This window comes from Aythya marila (assembly GCF_965140915.1).
Source record: "Aythya marila genome assembly, chromosome: 5".
In the NCBI taxonomy this organism is placed as follows: domain Eukaryota; kingdom Metazoa; phylum Chordata; class Aves; order Anseriformes; family Anatidae; genus Aythya; species Aythya marila.
Window position 1 is genome coordinate 52,219,822 of NC_139046.1, and position 14,799 is coordinate 52,234,620.

The 14,799-nt window shown below is 43.5% G+C and overlaps 1 protein-coding gene across 5 annotated transcripts in view; it reads left to right on the forward strand.

The window, feature by feature from the left end:
• The window catches only part of TSPAN18 (tetraspanin 18), a 107,240-nt gene that overhangs the window by 43,990 nt on the left and 48,451 nt on the right, over positions 1-14,799 (forward strand). For all 5 annotated transcript variants that reach the window (XM_082761463.1, XM_082761468.1, XM_082761465.1 and 2 more), the window contains one exon: positions 13,026-13,156. The gene's annotated coding sequence lies outside the window, so the exon portion shown is untranslated. The remainder of the gene's footprint in view (positions 1-13,025; positions 13,157-14,799) is intronic.

The window sequence follows — 14,799 nt, forward strand, 5'->3', positions numbered from 1 at the left end:
TGAAATACAAACACAGGTCAGTCTGCAGTGAGAAATGCAAGCAGCTTCAGTGGGAAGAGCTGCTCTGAAACACATCTAGTGGTGGCAGTTTCTTGGGCAAGGTTTACAGGGAAAGTAGGTTGCATCTTTGATTAGGCCTATTGATACTGTTGGGGGAGGTAACCTTTCAAACATGCAAACGTGGCTTCTCATGTCTGAAATAGAAGCACAAGCCTCCAAAACTAAATAAATACATGTTGAGAACACTTTCTCTGAGTTTAGCAAAGTTATGTTAATCACTTCGACCATCTGTTGGAGAAAATGTGGTTGTGAAGCTGGGGTAGGTTAGGGGTATGTTAGTGGAGAAGCAGTAATGAAGCTGTCGGTCCCTTTAGTACGGCTTTAAGTGGCCATTGGCAAAGGTCCTTGGGAAATGGGTTTTAATTGCTTGTTTTTCCTAGTAATGTTACAGTTCCTTTTTAAAAGTAAGATTTTCTGAAAAATGTGTTTCCTGTAAGGCCCCAAAAACACGATGTATTGGCTCCGTATCCTCACAGCAGCAAAGTTCCTCAGACCTTCACAAGGCCAAGGCTGGAGCTCCCTCGTCTGCTCACCCTAAAGTCAGTCACCACCAGGACTGCAGCTGGTGCCTAAAGGCCTGCTGGAGGACCTTTCCAGCCTGGTGGCCTCTCCTATCCTTAAAGACATCGTGAAATTTCTAAAAATGGCTTGAATGTCATTATGACATTTGGGCATTTCTCCGGGAGAAGCTGTTGTTTGTTTAAATAAGGCCTCAGAGGAGACGCTTGCTGTCCTTGGACCACCGGTGATTGGCGACCCCAAAAGGAGAAGTGTCCAGGGAAAGGACACCAGAGACGTGTGGCAGAAACATGATTAATCTTCACCAGGCAGCCGTGTCAGAGCCACCTCCAAATTGTTGGACTCCACACTCAATGTGTAGCGAGTATATTGTGACCAGCCTCCTGTCCTTTTCAATTACCTTCTCTCTGTCTCCGAATTGCAAAGACTCAGTTTTGTCTGAATGCTTCCTTATACCATGTGGATGTGCTAATGCAAGTTGTAATCTATCCTCATTACAGCATTTCCTGACAGTGACTCTCATGCGGGCCAGAAGAGGTACAATTACAGGGAAAAGCAGTATTCAGCAAAAAGTAACCACCTGCTTAGGTTGTCCCGCTGCTTTTTTGGAGTTATCCAGTGACACCTGAGAGCGACTTCTTTATCTGATCTTGTATCTGATCTGAAGGAAACAGTACAAGTATTTGAGGCCACATATGAAGTATTCTGGAAGTATGTTAAGTCTCATGGTTTATAAACATCTCCCCAAATGTGTAATTTATGGAAGGCTGTAGAGATGAGATGTGCTGAGTGGAGTTAGGAGTCAGAAACCTTTCGGGGGGGCAGGTGGTAGAACCCCGAATGAATAAAGATGCATGACTCCATGAAGAATAACAAAATGCAGAGTTTGGGAGGAAAATTGTTCCCCCCTTCTGCTGCACAGGTTTCCATGATTTGGCAAACTTGGTTGTTCAGACAATGCGATCAGTGCTTCCTGGACCATGCACCGCAGTGCTCTGATCTCACATTGAGAGAAAGGGAATAAAGGCTTCCATGTGATAGATGTCACTTACTGTTCTCCATTATTATGTAGGCAGAAGAACTGATACAGCAAATGAAACTCAGTTGATGAGGGCAGTAGAACCATGTAATTCATCTTAACTGTTGCAGAATCTCTGCAGCAACACTGGCTCTTTTGATTTTGTTACAGAAGTCAAGGAAATACAGTGCTTGTACAAGATCTCTCTTACTTTCCTACCAGTCATACCTGAGTTAGGAGCCCGGTCCTGCAGCTCTTACAGATCCCTTAGGGATTCTTGGAGAATCCAGTTCTTTGAAGGGGTGTGCGTGTTAGCTTTTTTTTTTCTTCCCATTTAGACAATAGTAGCAAATCGTGTGCTTTGAATATTTAAGCAATAAAAGAGGGTTTTGCTGAACCAAGTTGAAGATTGCTCTTCTGCAGATCAAGAGAATGAAACTATTGCCTGGTATGACCATCTGCGAGAATGAGATTGAATAATGACATTACTACACTAAAGTATGGGTTCATTGACGTCAGATTTTGCTCAAACTTGGTGAGAGCGAATCAGGCTACTTAACCTTCAAGTTTCATCATCTTCCCTCCATCACTCACTAATGGCTTATGCCTTGGGGATCAGCAAAATCATAGCTAAAAATATTATCCTAATACACCTGATCAGTTACAGAATATAATACATGAAAGAAAATGCCTTTTCAACCCCTGGTATAATTACTTCTGTCTCTTCATGATGAATCATAAATGTTCTTGTGATAGCTACATGAATAATTTGTAGCAATTTTAAAATATAATTTTCTATGTAAGTTCTTCTGTTGACAAATTGTCTACAAATAGCTTATTGACTTCTCAATTGCATGAGTTTTTTCAAATTATTCATGGATTGTTTCTTGTTTTGCTGGTTGTTTACAAGCAATTCCTTTTTAGTATTCAGTAGCTGGTATTCAAGTGTTCAGCTTCCAGCTGCACAATTCTGTTTGGATTTTGACATATAGGTCACACAGTAGTATTTCTGGTCCTTGACTAAATGCGTATAATTCATAGGATTTAGCTTTTTGCACGAATATTTGCATTGAATTACAAAGTTTTTATTCTGCAGTCTCTCTTCAACATTTGTTTAAAAAGAATTGTTTCAGTTTCTGCTGATAATCTTATTTAGAGCGGTATTTATGGAAATACTAATACACGGTGGACATTACCATAAATGAGCAAATTTGCTGTAAAGCTTCAGCTATTTGCTCAATTGCATTTTTATGAATTTAACTGTTTGCCCATCTTCTTACTAAGATATTAAAATATTAATCTTTATTATACTTGTTTTTTCCATATGTGAAAAAAAGCAATTATATGAAAAAGATCCACATCAGTATTGTTAGTAGTTATACCCGTGCCTGTGGAAATGGCCTTTAGTGACCTCTATCATCAGAGCTAACTGCCCACTGCCTTACCTGTGTTCTTCCATCTAATATTAGAAGATTTTTCTTTTTATATATACCTGGAACCCCACAGTTCTGTTTAAAGCTGCAGTACTGTGAATATAAACCAAGAGATGCATAAAATCCAACACTATAACTAGACAAGCCAGGGCTATTAGCTGAGCAATAGCTGGGCACCCTCCTAAGCCCCAGTCTTTGGACTGTTGTCTCACTTGACTCTTTCTCCCTTGCTGTCTGCTCCAGAGAGAGAAGATACAAAGAGCGCATGTTTGGAGACTTTTCAGTCCCCAGGTTGCGTTGCAAAGCAATGCCGAGGACGTGTTTGAAATTCTTTTACACATTTTTAAAGTAACAGTGAGAAGCATGCACTCTTGCTGTTCAGAGATAAGGGAAAATTGCCCTTGAAGGAATGAAGTGGCCGAAATACAAAATATCTTAGTGCATTTTGAATCATTTCAAAAATTCTTCTCTTTTTTTTTTTTTTTTTTTTTTTTTCTCTTCACGTATTCAAATAACCACAATGTTGAGGCATTGTGAGTCTGTCCACTCTGGATTATGTTTGCTGTACTTCCCTACACCTTTCATTGGTCCCTGGGGCTCAGGGTTGTGTTTATTAGAAATGAATGTTTAATGTCTGCCTTGAAGAGCTACTTGTCTGGCTTGAATATGCTGGTTGCAAGACTCTGGAAATGGCTGTACGCAGAGAAGGGCCCTGTTGAGTACTGTCTGAGTACGCTGTTGCGTCTCGCAGCTGTTTTTAGTGAGGGCTTTTGTGTTGTATTGGTTGGCAGCTACTTTGGTAGAGGAGAATGTGGTGAGGAGATGACCCCATTTATTTTGTTTGACCTTCATTGCCCATTAACTCCTGGTGCAGGAGCCTGCTGTCTGAGTGTACACTGCAGAGACAGGAAGGACGAAGGAAATCCCTGACTTGCCTGGCCCTAGGTAAGAGCAGGACAGTATGCCCACCTTTCAAAGGAGGCACTGGGGAAGAAAAGATCATGGTGAGTCAAAGCTTCCTCCACCTCTCCTGGTCCTGAGGATAGGTCCAAGGGGGAGAAGGGCTCTGCTTCTAGACATGCGTCCTGTAGTGTTGCTCTTACCACTCCCATCTGTGATGGCAGCTGATGCCTGAGCCTCATTTGTCCTTCTCACCTGATTTTCATTTAAATACAGCTGCTTCAGGTAGTATGTAGGAGATAGGGTAGGTTGAATGCTTTAGCAACACATATCCTTGAAGTCCTGGCAAATTTACTGTGAGGTGTGCTTAGATGAGAAATCTTACACTTCTCTGCCATTACTATCATGAGACTGTGTTGCCTGTGCCTTGGAAGAGGTGCCTGATGCTTTGCCTAGATGGACTGGAGCTGTGTAAGTGTTAATGAACCTCTCAAAGGTTGAAACCCATCAGTACTACTTGGGCTGTGTGTGTGCAAAAGAGGGAGGCTGTGAAGCTGTGAAGCCTCCCTCTTTTGGGAGGTACATGGGCTCACTTGCCATGTACTAGAAGACATTTTTCAGCTGGTGGAAATTATTTAGTCAAGGACCTAGCTTGAGCTCTTTGCAGACTGCTGTATCTTTCCAACTGGTAGCCAGACATTGGAGCTGACTTAAGTAATCATGGTTTATAAGCAACAGCTTTCACTAGGTGAGCCAAAGGGAACAAAGGTTTCCCTCTTGGGGAGCTCTATTCAGCTTATTGCAGCTAGAAGCTGCTTTCTGAAAGCCTTTAAACACCTAGCTCCATCCAAAATGGAGTATAGCTGTAGGAAGCAGGTAATGCTCTCTTAGCAGCTAAGCTGTAACCATGCTGGGAGCCTTTTTGTGTGCCCAAGAGTCCAAAACAAATAATTCAGCAGAGAGTTTTTGTGCAGTTGATACTTCTCTTGTGGTGTGGTTTGCTGAGGGCAGTCCCTGCCTAATGAGCCTGGATGCTGCCTCCTTTAGACTCTTGCAGAGTTGTGCAGTCAGAAGCCGCGTGCTTGGAAAAGCTCCTGTCATTGATTGTAAGGCCAACAGGCTGTTTTGGTTCACACCCTTTCTTAGTCTTTTACAGTTAGTATTGGTCTCTTTTTTCCCTATCTCACTGTTTCTAGTCTGACGCAAAATAGTGAAGTACAGATGTGCCATTTATTAAAATGCTGAAAAAAAGTTGAAATAAAAAAAATCAGAAGAAGGGTAAGGGAAAGGTCAGGCAAAGGTAAGTCTGTGTTCGTTTTTAAGAAATAGCTTTGCAGGCAGCTCCTAACAGAAAAACACAATGCACAGTCTTGGTTGGGAGGAATAGTTCCTACAACAAGCAAAGAGTATTTGTGGTCTTGTTGTCAGGAGCAAACCTGAGACTCAGAAGCTTTCCACATTGTACAGGCTGATAAAAAAATGTGTTTTGGCTTCCACAGCCTGTTACATGACCAGGCTCCAAGAATAACACAGACAATAAAATCAGCATGTGTTTTATTTTGGAAACCCTTTAAAATTGTGGGGTAAATCAGCAAGGCAGAAGTCCCGCCTTTCCAGAGATGTCTAAAAGTTTAGGGAGTGCCGGAGGTTTTTGTGCTCCATTATTTCAGAGGGCCAGGTTTGTAAACTGCTAAGCATTTCTTGCCTGAAGACTCTTGGATAGGCAGCTTGAGACGTTTTTGTAGATGAAGCCCCCCTGTGCCATTTCCAAAACCTCTGTCCTTCACCATGAAGCTTTTCCACATCCATCTGTTGGGATCTGGCTGTGTTTCTGTTGCAGACATAAGGGTTTTGTCCTCAGTTTCAGTGGAGTTGTAGTTTCTCTCAGTCATCCCTCCTCTTGTTTTCAGCAGGCTCAGAAGCACTCCTCTGCTAACTGGCTAACAGACTTCTCCAAAAAGGGTATTCTCTGACAATTTAGTGGCTTTTACAGAATAAAACATTGTCTTACACTTCAGTAACTATGGGAGAGCGAGGAAGCAATGTTCCTTTGCTGACACACAGTGACAGCGAGCCAGAGAGCTCTCTTTGTGTAGCTTTTAGAAGGGTGGCATCCTGTTTCTCAAGGATCCTTTGGGAACTGGGTTTATTCAGCATTGTTACAGAACATGAAGTGTATTTAGTTCTGCCTATGCCCTGTAATAGCAACAATAGCTCCTAAACTAAGCTGCCTGACCAGCTCCACGTTTGTGACTTCCATTATGCAATCCTGCTCTCTGTTACTGACGGCTTGAAGCTGTTGAATGAGAGGACAGAAGAGAGCAACAGTGGGATGGATCGGGGAAAAAGAAGTTGATGAAAAACATTTGCAAATAGGGGATGTGCACTAGAAATGAAAGCTGGCAAGAGTGCTCAAGACTACCATCATGAGAAAGTACCAGTGAAAATTAAAGAACTGCCTTCTCCCTGCTCAGTCCTTTCTGATGTACTCTAATTTTGCCATGCAATACAAATGGCTTTAAGCTGCTTGTACAACTTAGCTAAGGAAAAAGTTACTTCACCTCTATATTTTTACCACGTGCTTGAACTGCTAATTTACAAGTAGTCATATTTCTTTTGGACCATTGAAAAGTTTTGACCACTTTTACATTGCATTCCAGACAATGTCTGTTAGATATGGTCTTTCCTGAAGGATTGATGATCAAAAAATATTCCTTTTTTTCCCTTGCTTTTTTAAACGTACAGGGAGTAGAAAGTGAAAAGAAAAACATGGCTTTTAAAGTAATCATAATTTCCTATTTGTATTTTCTGGGAGAAGAAGAAAAGAACGGATGCATCCCTTTGCCCCGCTAACCTGGTGTTCTTCCTTATCTGCTGCTGCTTGTCTGGCTGGCTCTGGATGTTGTGCATCCCTTCTGGTGACAGGCTTTCTGTGCTGAATGGGTGCCTTTCTGTTGTGCAGACAGAGTAAATCCTTTTGAGGATTTATCTTGTTAAGGGTGTTTACATTCTAGCATTTGATTCTTGGTTCTTGAAAATCCATTAGCTGCTTCTTTAGGGCTTGGCTCTGCACTGACTACAGTTTCTTCCCATGAACAAACCTACAGTGCCATTTCTGACCAGGTCAGTTAAAATATACTTCCACATGTGCTAAGTGTTGTGTTCCTTACACGTTCCTCATACAAAGAAGTTGATTTTTATTGTGGTTTATTTGGATCTACGCACAGCTGGAGCCACCAGGAATTCTGTGAAGAAGGTAGCCGAGGACAGCAGAAGAAAGTTGGACATTGAGTGATGAAGGTTGGGGCAGCATTGCATGTGGGCAAGGAGACCTGACCTGGTGCAGAAGCAAAACAAGGATATAAGTGTAGAGGGAGGTTTCCTCCGTATCTTGAAAAATCATCTTCCTTTACTCTTTGCACTTGGCAATCTGATTTCATGATCACAAGACTCATTAGTCTGAAGGGCTGAAACCTGTGAACCCTGTGCTAGATGCTTGGAACATGATGAAAATGCCAAGAAGCAATATGTAATAGCTTTGTTACTGTGGTCAGAAGGATTTAGACTGAGTTGCGGGCATTGGAATGGAATTTCGCAAGCTTTTACTCTTCATTTCAAGAGGATAATAGAACTGCATTGCATATCCTTCTCCATAACTGCCTATGACTTTCTCCTCGGCCTTTCTCACTTGATTATTAGTTTTGTGTGTGTGTGCTTTTTCCCCTTGAAATACTAAGTCCTTTAAAATTATTACGTCTTCAAAGAAAAACAACCAGGTCTTAGGAGGCATTTTTGGAGGTGGTGGGAATCTGGAGTTTGTTTAAAGACAGGGGATCTGGAGAAGATAAAGCAGAGAGATCAGCTATGCAGAGCTAATGGTGCATTCCAAAAGAGAATTGAAGAGCTGTACTGCTCACTCCGGTCTGTATTAGTTTTATTTCACTCAGAAATCTTTTGAAGCGCCAGAATCGCACGCACCTATATTATACATAGACCTGTGGAAACCGTAAGCCCTTCCTTGGAGTAAGCAAATGATGCTAATTCCTGAGCAGGAATCAAAGCTTTTCCAGACTAACCTCTCTACCACCATGTGCTTGAACTGCTAGTAATAGACACACGCTCTCGCTGCACAAATAGTGTGCTGCTTTCAGTGCCTGTTTGCTTTGCACCCTTGGATGTTGCCATAATTCTGGGAACATCCTGCTCAGAGGTGTCAGTGCATCTGCTCAGGTGAATCTGAAGAAAGAGTTCTGAGAGGTAGATGGGAGCCTTTGAAAAATCTGATAGAAAACAGCTGGATCACCAGAACTAAAAGAGCGATGGATCGAAGTGTGAAAACACAAGTACTGTGCTACAGCATCCCAGGGAGCAGCCAGGCCTTTAGTTAAGGGAAGAGGAGAGAGCTGCAAAAGCAAACCTAAATTATAGTTCAAGCTGACAGAAAGCTTTATTTCTGCATCAAACAAGAAACAATGACTTGAAAAACAGTTAATTATACACTATAAATATTTCAAACGCTTATTATAAGGAGATGTAAAAAGAATAGAAATTGGTATTAATAATGCAAATGCTTTTGTTAGGCAACCTGCTTCCTCAAAGTAGGTAATTTAATCCTAATGCTCAGGAAGTGCTATTGGTTTCTTTTTCCAATAAGTTTATTAGGCAAAGAGGGCATTTGGATTAATGAGAGGCAGAGGTGGTGGGAAAACACTCAGTTATCCTTACCTTTTGGGAAGCCTGGGTAATTAGTGAAACCTTTGCAAGCACTATCTTTCATTCAGCATAATTGCAAAGTAATTCTCTGGTAGGGATAGCATCTGTGTTGATTGATAATACACAGGTAATATATGAAACATCTGCTTCAGAAGTCTATGTGCTAGCATGGTCCTAACTGAGCTGGTCAGCTGAATGCCCCACAGTAAGGTATATTAAAAACCTCCACGAAACAGCACATACCAGCATTTGCTGTTCATTTGGAGGGGGGAAACTGGCCTCTTTAGGGCAGTTTTTGGTTGCCAGCTGAGAATTCGTTGTGCTCATTTACGCGAGAATCCATAAACCTAACCCCTGGAAATGAGAAGCAAGTCAATAGGTTGTGGATGAACTTTAGAAGCTGTAAAAGAAATAACTTCTGGGGAAAGACATGAGAATGGGAAAGAAAGAAACAATTATTTTCATACTAAAGGGATAAACTTAAGATTGAAGATGTTCCCTTTCCAGGTCTGCCACTGGTTTCCTATCTGAGTTCTCCAGTATTTCTTTGGGTTTCTACTAGCCATCTGCAACAAGGGAAATACAAATTATTCCCACTTTTTGTCTTTTTAGGCAGCACTTTTTTTTTTTTTTTAGAGGAATTCCTTTACCTTAGTAGCCAGGGGAGATAATTACTGCATTTCTGCAGTGCAGCTGTTAGCAGCTTGGTGTGAGGCTCCGTGGGCTCCATGGCTGTTCACACTCCCCCCAGCTCACTGAATAAATACCATCCACCCTTAATGCAGGTTTCAGAAGGGTGTCAGCTCAACCCGGGGCTTTGGACGTCACGATCCCTAGTCTCCCTGGGTGTAATTTCTGTGGGAAAAAGTTATTTTGCTAGGGAGGTAGGTACTTTTCATTTCCAGCATCGTGTTGATACTGTTCGGCAGGGCGAGCTGTGGTCTGGGCTGCAACTGGAGCTGCATCTGCTGCTCTGGGAATGCCAAGCCTTGCATCTGATCTGGAATGCCAATGAGCCCATATAAAGCTGTTAATGTCTGTGTGAGGTTTTTTAGCCCTCATTACCAACCTGATAGAAAGATAATTCCTCAGCTGCTGTTCCAACCTGTGGGATTTTACCCACTTAATTAATTTTCTTTCTTGTTAAAGAAGATTTTTTTTTTTTAAATGCACAAGAAGCTGTGCTCGACTTGCTTTTGAGGGACTCTTCTCATGTCTATATCAAAGGCACGGAGGCCCCAGAAACTGGTGTATGAGCCCCGGGGGCGGCGTGCCTCTGCAAGGCTGAGCTGGGAAGCTTTGCCTCATGTGCCAAGGGCGGGATGCAGCAGGGCAGCCACCTCCATGCAGCAGCGGGGACCCTGCTGCCCTTCCCGGCTCCCCCCCTTTTGCCACCTCTCAGCAATAAAATGGAAGCTTGTGATGTGACCCAAGGGTGACAAACTGCACGCCAAATGCCCACTGAGAGTTAAGAGTGCCAGCCCACACCACCCTCCCCAACCTTTCAGCATGTCAGCAAGCTATCTGTGTAAATAAATGTACATATCAAACAATAAGCAGATGCCTTTTTAACATGCACTGTTTCAGGCTGAGATATTCCTTTCTGGTGCTGCTCATCTCTGCATCTGTCAAGTTAATGCCAACTCCACAGCTCCCTTTCAGTTGTTTTTAATGCACAGAGATTTGTGTTGTGGTAAGTGTAAAATATAATGAGGAATTGGCTTGTTTTACATCTGTTTTGGTGTTACTTGTGATTTATAAAATGTTAAATGTGAACACTTCTGGGTGCCTCCCATCTCTGCATAAGTAAATAGTGCAAACTCTTGTTCCTTATGCTCGATTAAGTAGCTTTCTGCAAGGATACATATGATTATACAAGTATATGGGGATGGAAAAAAAAGTCATTTGAAAAACATACCACCTCCAGGGCCCCAAAGTGAACAAACACTGAATTGGGGAAAAGGCTGTGATCAGGGTTGGATTGGAAAAAAACAAAACAAAACAACCCAAAACTACTTCATTCCAGCAGAGTCTGTTGTACTCCTTAAATCAAACCAGACTCAGGAGGCGCAGAGTCCAAAGCACCCGGGCTGTGTCTTAGTGCAGTGCTGCGGAAGGGACACCCAGGAGCTGCTATGCTGGGTCAGATCCTGCCTGATCCAGGGTCCTGCCTCCGATAGCCAGCAGTGACGAGGGAGATTGGAAGACCAGGGCAGATGATCAGGAGAAATTCCACATGAGGCTTCTGTTTTTGCTTTCATATTAAAAACGCATTGAGCCTAGATGACCCATAATCTATCTCTGTCCCTCTGCACCAGCCTCAGAGAAGGTCCCTGGTTTTTATTGTCCCTCCCCATTTCTCACACATGCTGTTGCTTTTGCTGTAGTCAGATGCAAAGGAGTCATGCTAATTAAAAAAGAAAAAAAAAAATCAGACTGCTTATGCAGGCACCAAGTCTTGAAGACAGCTTTGTCAGGATTTTCTGAGGTCTGCTGAGAGAAAGGGAAATATTCCTGCTGCCTGAGATGCTCCGAATTGGATTAGATAGAAACAAAGCCAGGGGAGGGGAGAGGCATGATCCTCCTCTGGAGACGAGGATTTAGGTGACCTATGATATCTTCTTTTTCTTACTGCTCCTTGAATAGGGATGATTGAAATCTCTCATCTGAGCATGTATGCACACAAGACAAAATGCAATATTAGCGACCCTAAATGTATTAGAGCTCTCCGCTGCTGCTCACAGCGGTACGTCAGCTGGAATAGTAATAGGGAATGAATGTTTTTTGCGTACAAGGAAAACACTGTTCTTCCATAATAGAAAGGGAAAATTGGCACAAAAATTGCCTTTGAATCACATTGTTGATGACTCTTAGTAGCTTGTGCACCTGCCTGTGACACTTTCCATCTCGCGGTTTCAGAACACTGTACAAAAACAAATAAATGAATCTTCTTTTTTCTGCCTGTCCCCACAAGCTGGGAGTTACTGTCCAATAATGCATGTCTGAAAGGACTAGGACCAAGTTCAGTGGGCAGGTTTCTGTTAGGCAGCAGACACTTTGTCCTGTGCCGAAATACGGACGTATGCATTTTCTACAAGCAAGCGCTTGCGCCTGTGAAGTACTTGCCTGTCCCCTTTTAAGAAGCCAGAATGTGGTCTGTATGTGTGTATTTGAAATGCTGCCCTGTGCAGAACAGGGGGGAGGCCTGTAAAAAAACAAAACAAAACATTAACAGAATGTTGAACCTCAGGTGAAAACATGGGAGTCCTCTAGGACGTGGGCAAGGAGAACATCTGCACGGGTACCTGTTGGGTGGGCCCATGCTCAGCTCAGCAGACCACACTGCTCTTCTGGCACATGAAATGAATTCTCAGGGTGCAGAGTGCCTTCGACTGTAGCTCTTGGGCTGGACACAGCGTGCTGCAGTACTCCTGCGTCCCGCTGAGCCCTCTGCCTTTTCTGGGGACGTGCGAGAGAGCCCTGCAGCAGAGGGCTGATAACCACGTGCACGACAGGTGTTTCCTGCCATGTGCTCTGGTGTGACGTTAGCACTTACCAGCCACCTTGTTAGTGGCATTGTAATCTGTGGGATAGCCCAAAAATGCTAGCTCAGCTCAATGTGGATGTCTTCTCCAGACAGCACTACAGCAAATGACACCTCAAGGTGTCTGGCTGCGGCCTGTCTCAGCGTCTCATGGGACTGCTGGATGGACTTGCTGACAGGACCTCATCCCCCAGCTTTTCATCTCCCCCTGCAGCTGCTGTTAAACTCCAGTGGAGCAGCTGATGCTCCAGGTGTGCATGCACACAGCTGCCATGGGCTTTGGGATGTCGGAGGGGCTGGACATGGCAAAGGGCTTCATTTTCAAAAGGGAGCAAAGATGCGAGGTAGACTGGGAAGGAGAGGAGAGGTGGTGCTATGAAATGGATTTGTGTGGCGCCAGCTTCGTATCTGAATTGGAGCTGTCAGGGAGAACGAGATCCAGACTCGGTGCTGTTCTCTGGAGAGAAGCACTTAGGGAGCGATTGCTCTGTTAAGCGCTGGCTCCACCTCTCTGCCCCACGTCTGGCTGACTTTGGCAAGGGGAAAACTCACAAGATCTGGCACGAGCCATCCTCCCTTCCCGCTGGCCTTCCCCGCCTTTCTCCAGGCTCCGATTTGCCTTCTCTTGCTTACTGCTTTTACCACCTGAGCATCTCCCCCTGAACCCTCCTCCTCCTGGCTCTGTTGCTATCTTGGTTCCCCTCACCTCATTCAGGTGCACAGGGAAGAGATAATCTTTACCAGGGTAGGAAGAAGTGACTAAGGCAAGGTCACAATCACCTCCTTGAACCCGGTACTGAGGTATGTGTCTTATGTGTGTCATTGCTGTTTCTGACAGGTTGACCATCCTGGATCCCTGCTCTAGGGACTTCAAGCAAGGATCCGGACTGATGCGTGTTTCATACGACCCGACTTCTTGAGGCAAATAAGCAGTGCTCTGAAGGCCTGTCCCCTTGAAGCAGCACACAGGTAAGACAGGTGGCACTGATGATGCTCAGGCTGCTGCTGCTGGGCTCTGGCCATGCTAGGGCTTGCAGCAGTGGAGTAAGCAAAGGACTTGTTCCTTTCAGTTGGCTCAAGAGAGGTTTTGTCACCTCTGCCTGACATATCTGTAAGGGTGAAACCTTATGTTGTGTTTACAGCACAGGGAATGTTTTTCATCAAAAATGTACTTTTCTGAGTTAAGCTTTTTAAGAAAAGGAAGAAAGAAGCACGTATGGGGGAGAGGGTTTAAGTAAGAAATTAATTAAATTGTTTAGTTTTTGACTGGGCAAGATGTCTTAGGTCAAAAGTGAAAAGAAAAAAACAAACAGATTGCCCCTCTAGTTCTGATTGCAATGACTCATGGCAACCAGATCTAGAAAAGCAGAGGCCCTTTAGTCCAAACCCTTAATCCCCTACTAGTATGAAACATTGTTCCCAGCAGTGCCTACCAGTCCTGTTTTAAATGATGGGATTTTTCCCTTGTCCCCTTGGGATACTATTCCACAGTCTAATAGAATTAATCTGCTTACTTCTCTTTCAACCCCTGACCACTGCAGATGCAATTAGTAGTAGGCGATGGGAGGATTCTGTTTCCTATGCTGTATTACGAAGGCTTAGGGCTGTATTGTGTTAAACCAGACATCAGTAGCAAGCATGTATGCAAGAGTGTGGCTTATCTGTCAGTACTCATTACAGCCCCATAAACGTCTCTGAACTACAGAGTTCTCAGACTCACAGGAGCTTTTCTACAGTCATAATTCAGGATCTGATAAGGCACAGACTAATGTATTTGAATGCCTGTGAGAAAGACTGTGTGATTGGAAACTGAAGTGAAATGCAGTCATATGCTGCTTGTGCTAGAGACTCTCTGAGGCAATTTAGGTGTCTATTTCTGGAGCATTTGCTGGCCTCACTCTTGATTTCTCTCATGGACTAGCTGGTAGGATCTACGTGAAATAGCTTTTTGCTGTGTACCGTGCTGCTGGAGGCACCACTACACCTTTCCAGCTGTGAATTTCAGGACTTCCTTAGATAAACATTGTGGGCTTCTGCTGACATTTACTGAGAGGCTCTGGTTGAATGACTAGCTGAATACAATGTCAAATAAATTGGAGCTGGAATATCGTAGCTTCTCTTATTTAGTCAATGTCTCTGCTCATCACAAAGTTGAGCTTCTGTCTGTAGCAATTCACCCATTTTTCTCCTTAAATTTGGAAAAGTTCTAGTAGCAAGAACTGTCATTTATTTTCCAAAGCACATGGATGGGATTTGGACCTGTTTACACATATATGCCGCGGCACCAGCTGACCTGTACAAACTGTTTGGGTGGACGCGTGGATTTATCCACCCCAAAAGTGAATTAAAACACACATAGTAATAGTGGAAGTTGCTACAGTGTAATTGCTGGTGGATGTTTGACCCAGACTGCAATGTGAAGCAAGGCCAGGGGTTGTGAAAAAATGTTTACATGCCAGCATTCCACATGGGCTGCTCCAGGGTACTGAGGGAGACATTTACAACCCCGTTCCTCCTCCCTGCCCATAAATCCCTGATTTTAATGTGCCATAGCTTTTCTGGACTATTCCTCAAATAGAAAGCTTAAATATAAGCATAGTCACTGGACCGGC